Here is a 17,019-nt window from a genome sequence, read left to right on the forward strand (position 1 = left end):
TGGAATTTTTTCTTAAGTGGCAGAGAGCCATTGAAAGTTTTGGAATTGGAGAGGGCCATGATCAGACTTAGCCGTGATTTACTTATCTGCTTTGTTAGACTCTAAGTTCCTTGAAATTAAAGACATGTCTTACACCCCGCTGTGTCCAGCACGAGGAGTAGCGCTGGACCTTCATCATGGTGGATGCTCCATAAATACCAGTGGAGTCTATTTTAAAAGCTTCCTCAACAGAAGTTGGGAGGCACTTTGTGTGCATTTTCTCTTTTAAATAGAAAACTTATGAATGAGTCTAAGAATAGTTGATAAATTAATTCCTTCGTTCCTGTACGTGTTGTGTTTCATCTCATCTGATCCTTACAAAAAATCTTAAATATAATGAGTATGACTTTTATATGTCAGATTATATGTTATTATAATGGATGAGGTTATTGGTGCTGAAGAATATCGCACAGCTTGTAGGAATAAAGCTAGGATTCAAACCCTGGACTCCTTGACCCCTAGCCTCTACTCTGCCATCACCTCCTACCTCCATCGAACCACTTCTGATTTCCAGCCTCTACTAGGGTTGTTTCTTCCACTGGGTTGAGGCCACTTTGCTAGCACTCTGTTGCTTTCAGAAAAACTAAAGCCCAGCAAGGCCCTAATCTACTTTGTAGTGGTGGATAGGAAAGAAATTATTTTCAACTGTCCTCAGGACTGGCATCCTTCTTAATGGCACTGCTGGCAGGTGGCCATTTCCAGGAGCCCATCAAGTTAGCCACTTAGAAGAGCCTGGCATCTTGTGTTGGGTGGACATGCAGAGTGAACTTGCTCTTCACAGTAAGATAGAATTGGGAGCGAGTACATTGCAAGAACCCTAGATATTTAAGGTAAGCACTTTGCTTCTTCCATCTGATTGAAGCCAAATTTATTATACTGAAAAACACTTAGCAACACGCAGAGCAGCGTTTGCTTCCAAATGCTGCCTGGCATTTGGAATGACATTTAATGAAAGGAGAAGTTCACTTGCAACTATCAAAGGTCATGGCCAGTGAACCTACAAACACGTATTATGTAAATTCAACCCAAATCTTGTATTTATTAACTTGACAAATTTTGGAGTGGTTATCTGCTCTATGAAATTGATCCACAGCGAGATTCCGCAAAATACCAGATCCGCTTAATGCATTTGAATCAGGACTCGTAAGTATTTGGCACCCGTGCTGGTGCCGATTTTCAGAGGCCTAGCTCACCTGCAGCTGTACCCACTTTGCAGGAATGGCCATGGTATTCTCTGTTTTCCTGGTGAGCAGCCACGTTGGTCTCACCCCTTCTCTTGCCTGGCACTGCCCTCATCCACTTGAGAGAGTCAGTGAGCCAACAGCACTCTGCCTCAGGGACCCAGCAATCAATCCAACACCCCACTTTGAAAGTGTCCTTAATTTGATTTTTAAATATATACATTTTAATTGTAATAAATATATATAATGTAAAATTTGACACTTTATTTTTAAGTGTACAATTCAGTGGCAATAAGTACATTCACAATATTGTGCAACCGTCACCTCTATCTATTTCCAGAGCTTTTTTGTCATCCCAAACAGAAACTCTGTACCCATTGAACACTAACTCCCCATTCCTCCCTCTCCCCAGCTGCTAGTAACCTCTACTCTACTGTCTATCTCTGTGAGTTTGCCTATTTCAGGTACCACATCTGCCTGGAATCATACAATATTTGTCTGTTGGTATCTGGGCCTTAATTTAATTTTTAACAGTGTTTCAAATATACTTTTCTTGTGTAAAGTATTGATTTCAATACTTTATTGAATCAATAATTATTAATAAGATATAATTCTCATTCTAATTTAAGAAACTAGGTGCCCTAAAAATATGGGTATTGGGGGCTGGCCCAGTGGCATAGCGGTTAAGTTCATGAGCTCCGTTTCGACGGCCCGGGGTTCACAGGTTCAGATCCCGGGTGAGGACCAACGCACCACTTGTCGATCCATGCTGTGGCGGCGTCCCATATAAAGTAGAGGAAGATGGGCACAGATGTTAGCCCAGGGCCAGTCTTCTCAGCCAAAAGAGGAGGGTTGGCAACGGATGTTAGCTCAGGGCTGATCTTCCTCACACATACATGAAAAAGAATATGAGTAAACAGAAGACATAGAAAGTTTTTCTCATTAGTAACCGAAGAAAGTAACATTTGTGAAACAAAAATCAAACTCCTGATAGGTGGTTTCACATTCCTCGTTGGAGCTGATTCTCCCTCACTTTGGTTTCAGCCCCTATTCAGCCTGAATTCTTTGCAGAATTTCTGCAAGCAAGCTTGCATTTCTGTAATGCCTCCTAGGAAGAGTTCAGAATTTTTGAGATACAATCTTTTGACTGACTTGTCTTTTATTCTTCTTTTTGCTGATTTTTAATTTAATCATTCTACCTGCCTCTGTCCAACGACAGGCAGAAACATGTGATAACTGCTGTTGGAAAATTGGTGAATCATAGCCCTCCACTTGTGGCGATATTACGCAAAGCAGTAGTATTCCTTTCTGCCTGGAAGCAGCAGCATTGTAATTTTACTGCAGCAATGGAATTGTAGTAGAGGTGAACATAGTTCTTCTATTTACATCTTTAATGAGCCACAATTAAAAGTAGTGAGTTGGCGTGTCAGAGTGAATGTGTTATTTTCAGATTTCTATTCTAGCAATTGCTCTGCTGATCTAAGCTGCACTTCACTGGCACCCTGGAGCTCCAAGAGCCTTCGGAAAGAAAGCCCAGAAGGGTCTAATCTACTTCCTGAAAGTTAATGGGACAGTAATGACTTTCTGCTAAGGTAGAGATTTGTCTCAAATTCCAGAAGCCTATGAGTCTCAAATCTTCTTTCACGGTAACTCTTTTTCTTTTGGTGAAAGGCTCCGTGGATTGATTTAAAGATGCGGTGCTCAGAGATGTTTCTCTCTTCTCATTTTCTCTTGCCATAATTAAGATGTGCTGGAGTGCTCTCCCTGCATTGGATTCCTGGCGTGGGGCGGAGGCAGAACATCGTGTGTTGTAAATGGCCCTTTCCCCAGCTGAGACTGAACCCAAACCTGAGCTCATTGATTTCAGGGGCACTGTGCTAGACCACTCAGCACCGTCCCTCCCCACCTCCCCACAGTAAATTATAACCACTGAGTTTAGTTGCACTGTGACACTAATCTGAGATACTCTCTTAGGAACCTTTAGATGGGTTTCCACACATTAGCCATTGCTGCATAATAAATTATTGTGGACAGCAGGTTTTCCTGACAAGGTAGTAAAGCCACATATTGGAATTTGTTTAATAGCTCACTTAAAACATAATGTGTTAGCATTTCTATGTAGCCACTTGAACTCAGCAAAAATGTGTGTGAAAGTCTTTACAACATACTTGGTGTTGAAGAGGTCTGTAATGAAATATGTAGATCTTGGCCATTGACAGGTGTCCCCACCCCTGCGATGCAGGCATACATGTCAGTGTATTATGGACCACGCACATTTGTCTCAAAACTACTGACACTTCAGCTTCCAAGCCCCTCACTTGCACAGGCCCTTGCTAAGGCCCGATATCTAATTTTATGTTGATAGTTTTCTGACCTCATTTTTAAGAACCCACTCCCCATACTCCCTCCTCCACCCCTTGTCTGACTATAAGCCTCAGACCCCACAGGCTGGATCCACCCCTGATTTGGAATGTGTATGAACTGTGCCTATGCATATGTTAATTAAATATATTCATTTCTTCTTCATAGCTAGTATGTGAAATTCCCAAAAATCTGCCAATCCACAAAATAGGAAAATTAAGGGGCAGTGCACAGTCTTTAATATCTTCAGCAGTTGTTTCTAAGGAAATTTATATCTTGGACATTTAGCAAATAATAATATGTTTAACTGATAGTGACTATGTCCTGAATTTCCCAAACTCATGACTAACAATTATGATTCACATATTCCTGGGAATCTCCCTTCCCCCTGACTTGCCGTTTGCCTGGAGCAGTGTACAGTATTTCAGAGTTGCTTAGGAGTTTAGTAAAATTGAACTATATAGCTTCTTATCTTGTCCCCATGCTACCTAAAGAAAAATTAATTTGATGGCTATGTTGTAAACCCTTTTTTCCTAGCTTGACATGGTTATTTGAAGGTAAATAATTTTCCCTGCTAGGAAGTCGCTTGTTACAGGTAACTTTGATTTGGGAAACAGCTGTTGATTTCTAGTGTGCTAAATTAGTGTCTTTCTTCCTTTTCCAAAGAGTTATTTTATTGTTCCCAGTCTGTTGTTAGGTGTAAAAACTAATTTAGTTTAGATTATTTTTTATTTTTATTTATTATGTTATTATTTTTTTGTGTGTGAGGGAGATCAGCCCTGAGCTAACATCCGTGCTAATCCTCCTCTTTTTGCTGAGGAAGACTGGCTCTGAGCTAACATCTATTGCCAGTCCTCCTCCTTTTTTTTCCTTCTCCAAAGCCCCAGTAGATAGCTGTATGTCACAGTTGCACATGGTTTTAGTTGCTGTATGTGGGACGCGGCCTCAGCATGGCCGGAGAAGCGGTGCGTCGGTGCGCGCCCGGGATCCGAACCCGGGCCGCCAGTAGCGGAGCGTGCGCACTTAACCGCTAAGCCACCGGGCCGGCCCCTAGATTATTTTTTTTAAATACACCTGGTATTCAAGCTATGACATTGCCAACTGAAATAACCCTTCTGTGGCCTGGGAGGAAAAGACCCCAAGAAAATGTAACTCATTTAAAAAAAAAAAAATAAAGTATTTGTCTATAAAAAGATTTTAAATTAATTCATGGTATCATTTATTAGCCATTTAAATTTCTCATTAGTCAAAAATCTTAGGGAGATGTGATGTCATAGACTATTATGGGTGATTGACAGTTGGTATGGGCAGAAGGTCCCTGTGCATGATGCAGAGCGGAGTGACCACAGAGTGGAAAACAGCCAAATATACTGTGTCCTGCCCGAAACAAGGAGGCCTGTTGCAATGGCCTGCTTGCCAACAAAACTTACCTTGATGACTTAGCAGCCACAGTGAAGGGCTGGGAAAGGGAAGAAACAAGCAGGCAGGACAGTGTAGAGTTGGAAACTAGATTGCTCTGGGAGGAGGAGGGGGTCTACAATCTAGGCTTCAGTTCCTGCTATGCCACTAATTTTGTGACCTTTGGAAAGTTACTAACCTTTCTGGAACAGTTGCTTCCTCTATAAGAGGAGGGCAGTAGCCTGGATAATCCTGGGAGGCTCCCTTGGCCTGTGATATTCTGTATCTGAAGATTAAGAGACATCAGACTTACATGGGAAATGAAAATGGTAAGAACAGACGCAGAGGAGGTGGAAGGGAGGCAGGTGTGTAGATGGTGGTCTAGAATACAAGTGGGGAGTACTCCCAGGGTAAGTTCAGGTGTATGTCTCTCTCCGTGGGCAAGTGACTTTTATAGGGAGAACTGAGTGCTGCCTGAGGTTAGGGTTGAGCTCTGGGGTAACTAACTTGCATCTGGAAGACACCTTTCAAGGAACCATATTTCCCTTGTGTGGCCTCTGCTCCCTGCCCTTCCCCCAGCACAGTAGGCTTGGCTTCGTATTTGCTGTTAGTGCTGTGCTGGTTTGCTGGCCTCATCATCCCACACCTTCTCACCTTTTCTTCGGTCATATCTTCAGGATGCTTCTGGAGATGCCCATGGGCCACTCTAGGTTTTCTTTCTCGTCCTGAAACCCTGTTGAAATTAATTTCTCTGCAGATTCAGACGTATTTATTTATCTTGCCACTGTCCTGCTTAAAGAATCAGATACGATTGTATTTATTTTGGCCTGTATTCACACATGTGAATGAGCTTTTGTAATCAGCAGTGTAGGTTGAGGCTGAAATAGCTGAGTCCTTGCCAGGTTGCTACTTAGTTTTTTAGTTAACACTGACTGAACTTCTGTCACATCCTCAGTTTCTGGGCAGTGTGTAAGAATAGCTCCTTTTCTCAAGAGTTTAGTAATTGGTGGAGACTACTGCAAATGTAAACACGTGTAACAGGGTAATAGTAATAATAATAATGCTAATGAAAGCAGTAGACATTTTCTGAGTGCTTACTGTGTACCCAGGTACTGTGCGAAGCATTTTACACGCACTAAATACTTGTGTCCACACACACACACTAAAAATAAGTGTTTAATTCTTAAAATAACTCTGTGAGGTAGAGATTATTTTTATCCCCCTTCTACAGATGAGGAAGCTGAGGCCCAGAAAGGAGAAATAACTTGCCCAAAGTTGCACATTAGGCATATGTAGGATTAACTTTCTCACTATGGAGAAGTTTATGGTATTGCCAAATAAGTGCTAAGTCTATTGACTGTGTGGATGCCAGAACTAGACAGGGTTAGTTTAGGTGGCATTAAGGGAGAAAGTGGTTTAAACTGTTTTTGGAGGAAGAAAGAGTCAAGATTGTGTGAAGTGGCGGACAAAAGGGCATTTCAAGCTGGAGATGATTGCTTGTAAGGATTGAACGTAAAGAAGCTGGATAACAAATAGGTTTGTTCGGTTGGAGTGAAGAACATCCCTCCATAGGATGGCAGCTAGGTAATCAGAATCAAATGAGTGAAGAGTTATTTCGTTAGCTGCAGTGGATGCATTGCCATAATTAGTAGCAGGTCAACACCTCATAAAATCTCTCTGGGGTGTAAAGACTTGTTTCTAACAGAAATGTGTTAGTCTACAAAGCAAATAAGGTGTAAGCATTAATGTCCTGCCCTTAGGAGATTTCTCCTTGGGTTCTCTCTACCAAATGACATGAGCTTCACACCCTTGCTTTGAGCTGTCACCATCTTTGCTTCAGTTTCCATTAATTAGCTCTAAGTCTTAGGTCTCTAGGCACTTGAGGCTGCTAAGGACGTACTTGCCCCTGGACAGCATGGGATCTTTGCCTTTTCTGACGTGTCTGCCATGCCCTGGCAGCCACATTACACACTCTAGTGAGGCAGGTGCCTCTCGGAGAGGGGAGTAGAGGAGCAGACACACGTACACGGTGGCAGTCCCTTGAGGGCTCCAGATGGTAGGTGTCAGATAAGAGATTTAAACTTGTGCAAGAACTGGAAGCTAACTGGGGTGACCTGGATTTCTAGGTTCTTGGGGAAAAACATTAAAATGAGGAATTCTATGTGTAGTGGGTCATGTCTGTTCCAAGGGTTTTTCCCTCCAAAACTGGAAAAGAAAAGAAAAAGTATTGGGAAGGATTTCCCCAGGTTTGTCAATGGCTGGTTTGTTTGTCTAATTAATTAATTAACTAATTACTTTGTTTGTAATCCTCCTTGTTTGGAAAAGATTTATGGCAGTGCCTTAAATCTCTAAATCTATCAAATGAGAAAATCTTATGACATAGACAAGTTAGCAGGTTCTACGTGCCTCTTTTTAAATGTTTCTTTTTAACAAAAATGACTGTATATCAATAAGAGATTCTAAAAATGAATAACATATTTACATTTCTCATCTGTTTTCCACTTTTAAAAAAATGTGCTTTTCCTTCAGACGTCACATTGTCTAGCAATTTTACATTTTCTAGTTTCTGCAGAGGTTGATGTTTGTGAAAGTCTAGTGCTGACAGGTTAAGTCTTGTATGTTTTTCTTAAAGGCCTCCTGCCTTTTGGAGCACGGTGAATGCAGCACCGGTGGAGGCCACCACTGACTGTGGGACCTTTACCGCCTCCCCAGCCCCTCGGCCCTGGGCTTCATTATCTGATCTTGCTCTGCTTCATTGCATTTAAGTGGTTCTGGGTCATTGACAAAAATCTTGCCTATAGGATTTTAGATCAGAACTTTGGAGAACAAAGACTCTGTGTCTTCCTTCTGTTCACCGTCCCGTGGAAATAACAGTGTTACGTAGTGTTTACCTCCTGTCTTAATTTAGCAGGCTCTCATGCATATTGCCATGTGAAATCCTCATAATAGCACTGTGTGGCAATTTTGACAGATGAGCAAACTTTGCAGGGTCACCCTTAGGGGGCGACAAGACTGACTTAGTGCCTCTCCCACTGCCCCGGGAAGGATGCCTCCAGCCTGTGGAACACGCGCTAGTGACTGGGGGTTATGTGGGAGGCAATGAGGGAAGAACAGTGAATAGGGGAAAGAGGCAGGGCACACAGTCCACTCCTCGTTGACCAAAGGGAGTGGATAGGATACCCCATGCCGGGCATCCCATCAGGAGCATTTCCTATCACTTCCCATTTAAACCTCATAACCCTAGGAAAGGAGCATTATTGCTTTCTTTTTACAGATGATGCAAGACAAAGGTTGAGTAATGATCTAAGATTAAAGCTACCATGTACTAGCATAAGGGTTCTAAACCAGCTCTGTCTGACATTCAACTCGTGCTTTATTTTCAAGCGTGTTGTTGTTAGTGCCGACTCGAGTGAACCTGTGTACAGCAGAGCCTTCTTGTGCCAACCTCCCGCCTCCCGGTGCTCTATTAGACAATGCTCCACTGCTCTTCATAGGGTTTTCATGGCCAATTTTTTTGGAAGTGGGTGGCCAGGTCCTTTTTCCTAGTCTGTCTTAGTCTGGAATTTCTATTGAAACCTGTCCACCGTGGGTGACCCTGCTGGTATTTGAAATACTGATGGCATAGCTCTCAGCATCACAGCGACACGCAGCTGCTACAGAATGACAACAGACAGATGGGTGGTGTGGTTCCCTGACCAGGAAATGAACCCGGGCCGTGGGGGTGAGAGCGTCGAATCTTAACCACTAGACCACCAGGGCTGGCCTTTCAAGCACGGATGGGTTACTTTTGAGCTTCTTTTCTTCCTCTTTCCTTCTGATGCTCGATTTTTAGTTATTTCATGGCGAATTGAAAAATTCCTACGAATGTATAGGGGAAATAAGTGGAGGTATCTAAAACAAAACTGTTGTCAATTAGCCATTCTAATGAAGGTTGGTGGCTAAGATGAGAGTTTTACAATCGTCGTGGGATTTCAGAACACTGATTTAGTAATGGAGAACTATAGAAGGGAAAGTCCTGTAGAAATGTGGGTCATGAAACCCAGGATCTGAATGAAGAATGGTGAGGAGGGTGTCCAGTTGACTTTAGAGATTGATGGAATCTCCAGTGAGGCCTCCTGGGTGGATGTGGGATAGATGGGGCGACTGTGATGATTTAGTTGTGGAGTGATACGGGATTTCGACTTGTGACACCTGTGTGATTTTAGTGCTTTGAGCCATATCAAGAGCTGACCAGGGTGTGGGACCAAAATCCAAGAGTCTCAGGCGGCAAGTATGGATGCCATTGAGTGGGAGCAGATAATGAGATTTATGAACAGCGGTGACCAGAAGCTTCCATTTTTCTAGACACATTTCTACTTCTAAGGTCACTGTATACCCTCTGAAGCATTAGGTCATGATACCGCCAGAGTCTGGGTCATTTGATATTTACACCGGTAGGAAGAAGCATGGGCTTAGAGTCAGAGAGACAAGAGTTCAAATCCAGCCTCCATCATTTGTTAACTGTGAGACCCTGGGCAAGATGCTCCAAGCCTTCATTCGCTCAACAATAAGATGAAGATAATAACTGTGCCTCCTAGGACTGCTGCATGTGAGAGAGTCAGTGCAGTGCTTGGCACATAAAAGTACTCAAATATTATTATCTAAACACAACAAAGAGCATAGGTGGTCTTTTTTATTGTGATTATAAAAGCTATGGTTTACCAGTGAAAGGGTCCCTCATAATTCAGCAAGAGAAATCCTTGAAATTTCTGCTACAGCAAAAATGCAAATTACTGCCGGGCATATTTTTGGCAAGCATATAAGCCGTTTACATAATGAAACCTCTCTAATATTATTTCTGTTAATAGCCACACTTCTAAGTATCAGTTGGACCATTTTGTATTGAGAATCATTCTATGAACAGATTCCTATTATTGCCATGTCTTAATATCTTCTGACAGGTATCATTATCTCTTTACTTTGTATTCTGGTGTTTATGGTTTCATGAACTCTTCAAATGTTGGTTTACTACCTAAGAAGCTCATTTTTAATAATGCGTCACTTTAATGTGAGAGTTTGGGAAGTAAGATCGTTGCTTATTTTCTCAGGGGCAGATTTACAGATGAGCATGTAATGCTCTGGTAAGCGTTGTACTTGGAGAAGTAGGTTCTCTGGACTTGTATCCTGCGATATTATCATTTGCATTGAAGGCATTGCTTCTATTAGCTTTTCCCTAACTAACCTGCAGTTGATCAACCTACTTCAGCATACGTTTGTTCATACATTTGGCCCACACTGTCATCCATCTGCTGAGGCCCTTGGATTTCTTTATCCATACGTGAGATATATTAAGTGTATAGGACTGGTTCTGTAAATTGACCTCACAACTTGAGCTTAACAACGGTATGGCTTGTGGCCTCCATTAGGAGGAACTCCTTGAAGGCATATATGGTTTTCTCCTGTTTGCCTGACTCCTAGCAAGAGAGTCACAAAATACAGAGGTGCTCAAATGCTTGTTGAATGAATTAATGAGAGAGAGCACCTGAGGAAACACCGACGGTTAGAAGGAAGTTGCCCTGGTAGGAGGAGTTTTAAGACCCATTCTAGCTCCGTGATTCTCTCAATACAGACATGACCTATATGACAGGAAAAACATGGCAGGCGCTCTCTCAGGAAGCCTTCTCCTCTTAACTTTTATATCTAATAAATGGTCAATTTTTTCTTTAATTGTCCTTTCCACTAGGGGGTTATAAAGGCCCTAAGCGGGTAATGTTGATAAACTTTAAAAAAATTTAAGGGTTTTATTTTAAAGAAAGTCCTGCTGCTTTTCTGTTTATGAAATATGGTTTTACTAATTAGTACTCTTTTTATTGCGAGTAGGGGAAACTCATCAGGGGCAGTTTCAAAGAAATGGGCATTTTGATAAGGACGTGAGGGTGTCTCATGGATTCTAGGGAAGGGTGGCAGCTGGGCCTTCAGTGCTGGAAAACAAAACAAAACAAACAAAAAACCAAAACCAACCACCCACAGTGTATCTGGGGCTGGAGTCATGTCGTGTGAACAGGACTCTTCCCACCTGTGTGGATAGGCAATTTCCAGAAAAACAGATGCTGAGCAGACAGTCCAGTAAGTGTCTCTACAGAGGTTGTACCAAGGGTGTGTGATTGTTTCTTCATCTTTACTTGTGCTGCTGTTGAAGATTTTGTCGTCATTAGTGCTCATATTGCTGGAGAAAAAAAATTAGGAGGTCTGTGGTTCTGTTGTGGTAATTTCTGTTTGCAGGGCTCATTAACATCTTTGCTCAGAATGAACAGCTCTTTTGTGGTTGGAATACACTAAAATTACACAACGTGTGGAGCCATTCTTCACTTGTTCTTGTTATTTCTTTACCTCGCTTCAACTTGCTGCCCATGAGTTGATCCCCTCCAGGTACTGGGCTGTCCAGTGGAGCTGAGGTGCAGTGGATATCCCTTTTGTGGTGGGAGACTTGCTGAGAGGGGATCTTGTACCTGGGGTGATGTTGGGTGATGTTGATGAAATGGTTCAAGAAGCAGATGGAAAGTGTTTGAGGAGCCTCCTGTAATGGCTGAATGTAGTGAAGGAGAAGCAGACACACCTCCCTGTCCCATCTCTCATGTCCTGGAAGGCAGCATTGAGTGCACTGCATGGCGTCTTTTAGTTCTAGGTCACCTGAAACTTAGAGCTCATATAATCCTCAACTTCTATCTTAAAAGGAGAAAACAGACCTAAAGAAGTAAAAGATCCTTAACCAAGGATCAGACTGGGACCAGAGGTGGATATATAGGCTCCTGATTTCTATTCCATCACCCTTTCTGCTCCTTCACATTGTCTTTCCAAAATGACCACTTACAGGGCCATAGCTCAGTCCTTAGCAGGGGCTTAGTATCTGCTTCGTTGTCTGCTAGGGCTGCCATGATAAAGTACACAGACTGGGCGGCTTAAACCACAGAAATTTATTCTGTCACGGTTCTGGAGGCTGGAAGTCCTCCAGACATCAAGGTGTCAGCAGAGTTGGTTTCTTCTGAGGCCTCTCTCCTTGGCTTGTAGGTGGACATCTTCTCCTCATAATCTTCCCTCCATGTCTGTGGGTCCTAATCTTCTCTTATAAGGACACCAGTCATATTGGATTAGGACCCCACCCATATGACCTCATTTTACCTTAATTACCTCTTTAAAGGCCCTGTCTCCAAATACAGTCACATTCTGAGGAACCGGGAGTTAGGACTTCAACATAATAAATTTGGGAAGAGAGGGACACAATTCAGCCCATAACAGTATCTGTAAATTGATTTGATTCATTAATTGAATTCATTAATTGATTGATTATTATATTCATTACCCAATCTTTAAATGACCATTGCAACAGGCTTTTCAGATGTCAATTTTACTGTAATATGCAGCCAGCTAATTTAAAATGTTAATGCCATAAATGTTTTTAATTGCTTGCTAGGCACCAAGCATTGGGTTAGTCACTGGGGAAAAATGAACACAAGAAAGACTCACTCCCCACCTTGTTTGAGGTTAGAGTCTGTCAGGGAAGGCAGACATAAAAAAAGGGATTTGTGAAGACTGTTATGAAAGAGGAAGTACAGGGCCCGTCTCTAGATCTTAGTAAAATCTCTCATTTTTATTTAAATCTTCCCTGGTGGCAAGTTTGCATTAGGGTCAGCTGATCATTTGCCTCCCAGTGGCTCGTGGAGCATTCATGTGTCCAGAGTATGTGGTAACTAGGCTTCTGAAGAAGAAAGCATCAGAAGATACCACTGTGCTCATTCCAAATACGTTCTTTCATGGCCAGAATGCTCACTCAGTAACTGGATTACTTATGTGTGCTCAGTGCATTTTTTTGGAGAGTGGAAGGCTGCTATTTTTACCATCTAGTAGTGTTCTGATGGCTCCACGATAAAACAGTTCTGTATTGAACCCCATCTGTCTCTCTCCTGGGACCACATTTTAGACATATTTTTGTTCCTAGTGTCTGGTGTAGTGCCTGGCATTTAGTAGGTCTTCAGTAAATACTTGCTGAATAAATGTGTGCTGATTGAAAAATTACCTACTATTACTAGCTCTCTTCGCATGATAAATGCCTTGCCCCTCCAGAAAGATTGTGGGCTTCAGAGCAGAAACCTCGTGAGTCACACATTGTCTACCTGACTCAGCGCCTTGTAAATGATAGGTATTCCATCCCTAGATCCTCCAGCCCCTCCAGAGTGGCCAGTTATCCCTGCGTCAGGGATGGAAAAACAGATACAGGTTATCGCACAGACATACATTAAAAAATGTGATCTGCACAATTTGCCTTTTTTGGACCTATTGGACATAAGTTAACACTCATTCCTTTTCCCCGGGGTAGATAGTACTCTCTCCTCTAGCTGTGCTGTAATCACAGCTGTCTTCATTATAGAATCATAGAGAAGTGAATTAAGGTGAACTTTGAAAGAAGCAAGAGATGTAGCTCGCTTGATCGACGTGGGAGGGGGAGTGGGAAGGTTGTTCTAGGCGTAAAGATGGCATCAAAGGAGGTTTGGATGTTTTTCCATCTCCAGTAATCATTGACAGTTTTTATTGTTTAACATTTTTTAAAGTGTCCTCTGAACCCCAGGCTGTTCAAAAATAAGTATTTCGTGGTAGAGATTACGTCAAATGATAAGAGATGCATTATATGATCAGTGGCAGAAACAAAGGTGGAAGCTACAGTGTGATGAGAATTTAAACATACAGGAGTCAAAAAATTCAGGAGTTGAAGTTAAACTGCGAGCATGACTCAGTCCCCTCGGGCATATGGTAGTAGCATTTTCTGAATCGTGGCATATTCTGTTAAATTTAAGCCCTTGTTTTTGCAAAGTCGTTGTATCAAGGTTGCAATGTGAGCAGTAACTTTAGACTTTCGTGATTTTTTTCTATGTTCTTCTCACCCACAGTATATGCTGTTGTAGCATTTGTGCACTGAAATTCGGTATCGCTTATAAACATAAAAAAAAAAGTGGTGCAGTGCTCGATATATGGTGCACAATCTATGTGACTTTATGAAAAAAGAACTCTTCTCTTTGCTTGAACATGGCCTAATATTGAAACAAAACACAGCCACCTCTACTTCTGAGATATATATAAATATTGCTGTAGTAAAATACACACAACATAAAATTTACCATCTTCATTTTTCAGTGTACGGTTTAATGGCATTAAATACATTCACGTGGATGTGCAACCATCACCACCATCCACCTCCAGAAGTCTTCATTTTGCAAAACTGGAACTCTGTACCCATTCAACAATAATTCCCTATTCCCTTTTCCTCCCAGCCCCTGACAACCACCATTCTACTTGCTGTCTCCATGAATTTGACTACTCTAGGTACTTCGTGTAAGTGGAATCATACTGTATTTGTCCCTTCGTGACTGGCTTATTTCACTTAGCTGGTACACTTTTAATAACAGCTTTCTTGAGATATAATTCACATACCATAAAATTCATCCCTTCAAAGGGTGCAAGTCTATGGTTTCTAGTATATTTATAACTGATATGTATATATATTTTTTTGTGTGAGGAAGATTAGCCCTGAGCTAACATCCGATGCCAATCCTCCTCTTTTTTCTGAGGAAGACTGGCCCTGAGCTAACATCCGTGCCCATCTTCCTCTACTTTACATGGGATGCCGCCACAGCATGGCTCAACAAGCAGTGTGTCAGTGCGCACCTGGGATCCAAACCAGTGAACCCTGGGCTGCCACAGTGGAGCACGAGCTCTTAACCACTTGCGCCACCGTGCCGGACCCCCATAACTGATATATTTTTGAAGAGAGGGTAAATTTAATACTTTTTTCTTAGTTCTGAAAAATGCACACCTGCTTTTTCTCTGGCAAGGCCAGTTATAAAAGATGCCATGAAATAAAGGGAAGAGAAAGTTAGGGGTAAATATCTAGATTATGCTTAGTTTGGTTCAGATTAATCCAGATAACCAAAATATTTTTGTAAGCGTGTTTGCTTGAATTGAAACGTCTTTATTTTGCATCCTGATGCCAGCAATATGTGATTATTTATTGTTGTTCTTGTGGGGGTATTGTTTGCTTGCAAAATTGATTGTGACGAGTTAGCCAGAAATTGAACAGAACTGAAATTTCTTACAGTGTGGATTCGTTCAAAGACAAGTTCTGAATTGACTGAGGCTATAGATGGAATTGGCACTTGAGTTATTTGAGATCTGGAATTCCCAGTGGCAAAAAGGATATTTTGGTTTAAGTTAGAAAAATGGCATTTCATGCTTATAGACTGCTGGTGGGAGTGTTAATTGCTACAGACATTTAGGAAAACAGTTAGCCATTATCCGGTAAAGATGGGCGTGTATACCCTATGACTTGGCAATTTTCCTTCTAACTTTGTTCCCCAGAAAAACTTCTGTACACATGTACCAGAAAATATGTCTGCTTTCCATCACAGCTTTAATAATGGCTTAAAAAATAAACCCCAGCCACCCAAATGTTTATGAAAATAGAGTGGATAAACAAATTATGATATAATCAAATATTAGAATACTGTGCAACAATGAAAATGAATTATCTAAAACTATGTAGAACAATATAAATAGATCCTGACAACCTGATATTAAGCAAAAAAAAAAAAAAGGTAGGTTGCAGAAAAATTCATACAATATGAATGATTCTGTTTGTAAAATTTCAAAAATTTGCATAACTAAACAGTAAAGTAGAATTTCATCCTGAGACAGTTAAGGCTGAGAGCCTAGAAAAGACATCTATTAAAACTGTTTTCCCTCTGTTTTGAGAGTCTATGTGGAGAGGAAAGCTACCAGCTATTTCTGCCATTTAAATGCTCCTATGAAATTTCTAAGTACCCTGCATAGTAACTCTTTACAAATACTAGATACACACTATTAGCAGGCTAAAAACCAACCGAAAGATGGCTGGGTAAAAAACAAATCATGCATGCAGAATATTCTTTTTTAAAAAAATCAATATTCCTGAAATAGAATTTTCAGAGAAAAGCTTTTCTTGAATGACATTAGATTGAAGGATATAACTAAAAATAGAGCTAATAGAGTAATTTTTAATAAATGAAGATTAGTCGAAACCCTGATGGGTACTTCCTTTGTTCAGTACTAATTTTGTCACTTTATTACTTTAGTTAACACGGTCTGTGCCTATTCTCACGTCTCTTGTACTTTTGCTTGTTTGGTTATTATTATGAGACCACCACCATCACTACCAACCATCACTGCCCCCACCCATCATCATCATCATCATCATCATCATCATCCTCATCCTCACCACCACCATCACCATCATCATCACCACCACCGCCACCACCATCATCATTGCCACCACCATCACCACCACCACCATCATCATCATCCTCATCACCACCACTGCCATCATCATTATCATCCTCATCACCACGACCACCATCATCATCATCCTCACCACCATCATCATCATCACCACCACCACCATCACCAGCACCATCACCATCGCCATCACCATCGCCATCACCATCATCATCACCATCATCATCACCTGGGCACATGCTTGTGCAAGCCCTGAGCTAATATGCTCCTGACAAATATCCCATTGAATGCAAGCCTGTTCCTGCCTCTGGGTCTCTGCATTACTAGTCCCCTTACTTGATCTCCTCCCCCTTGAGTAGCCTCATGACTCACTCTCTCACTTGATTTGGGTCTCTGCTCAAATGTCCCTTAACTGAGAGTTAATGCTAAAATAACACCCCCATCACTTTCCATCCCTTTAACTGGTTTAATTTTTCCTTATTGCACTTACATATATTTGTTTGTCTCTCTTCTTCCACGAAATCCTAAGAGCGATTTGGAGGTCGCATAAGTGGAGGCTGTGCCAGCTTTCTGTCACTCTTGTATCTCCAGCCTTTGGCACTGGGCCTGGCACATCGAGAAGCTCAATAATTATGCACTGAGGGAATGAATGACTGAATCATCCCAGTAACTCTTTGAGACAGATATTGCTACTACCGTTCTACAAATTTAAAAAAATGGAGGCTCAGCTTAAACTACTTGC

At 41.6% G+C, this 17,019-nt stretch overlaps 1 protein-coding gene across 9 annotated transcripts in view; it reads left to right on the plus strand.

Annotated features, from left to right (window-relative positions):
- The window catches only part of ATXN1 (ataxin 1), a 381,747-nt gene that overhangs the window by 103,563 nt on the left and 261,165 nt on the right, over nucleotides 1-17,019 (plus strand). The gene's annotated exons all lie outside the window — the stretch shown is intronic.

The sequence above is a fragment of the Diceros bicornis genome, chromosome 14, assembly GCF_020826845.1.
Source record: "Diceros bicornis minor isolate mBicDic1 chromosome 14, mDicBic1.mat.cur, whole genome shotgun sequence".
Classification (NCBI taxonomy): Eukaryota; Metazoa; Chordata; class Mammalia; order Perissodactyla; family Rhinocerotidae; genus Diceros; species Diceros bicornis.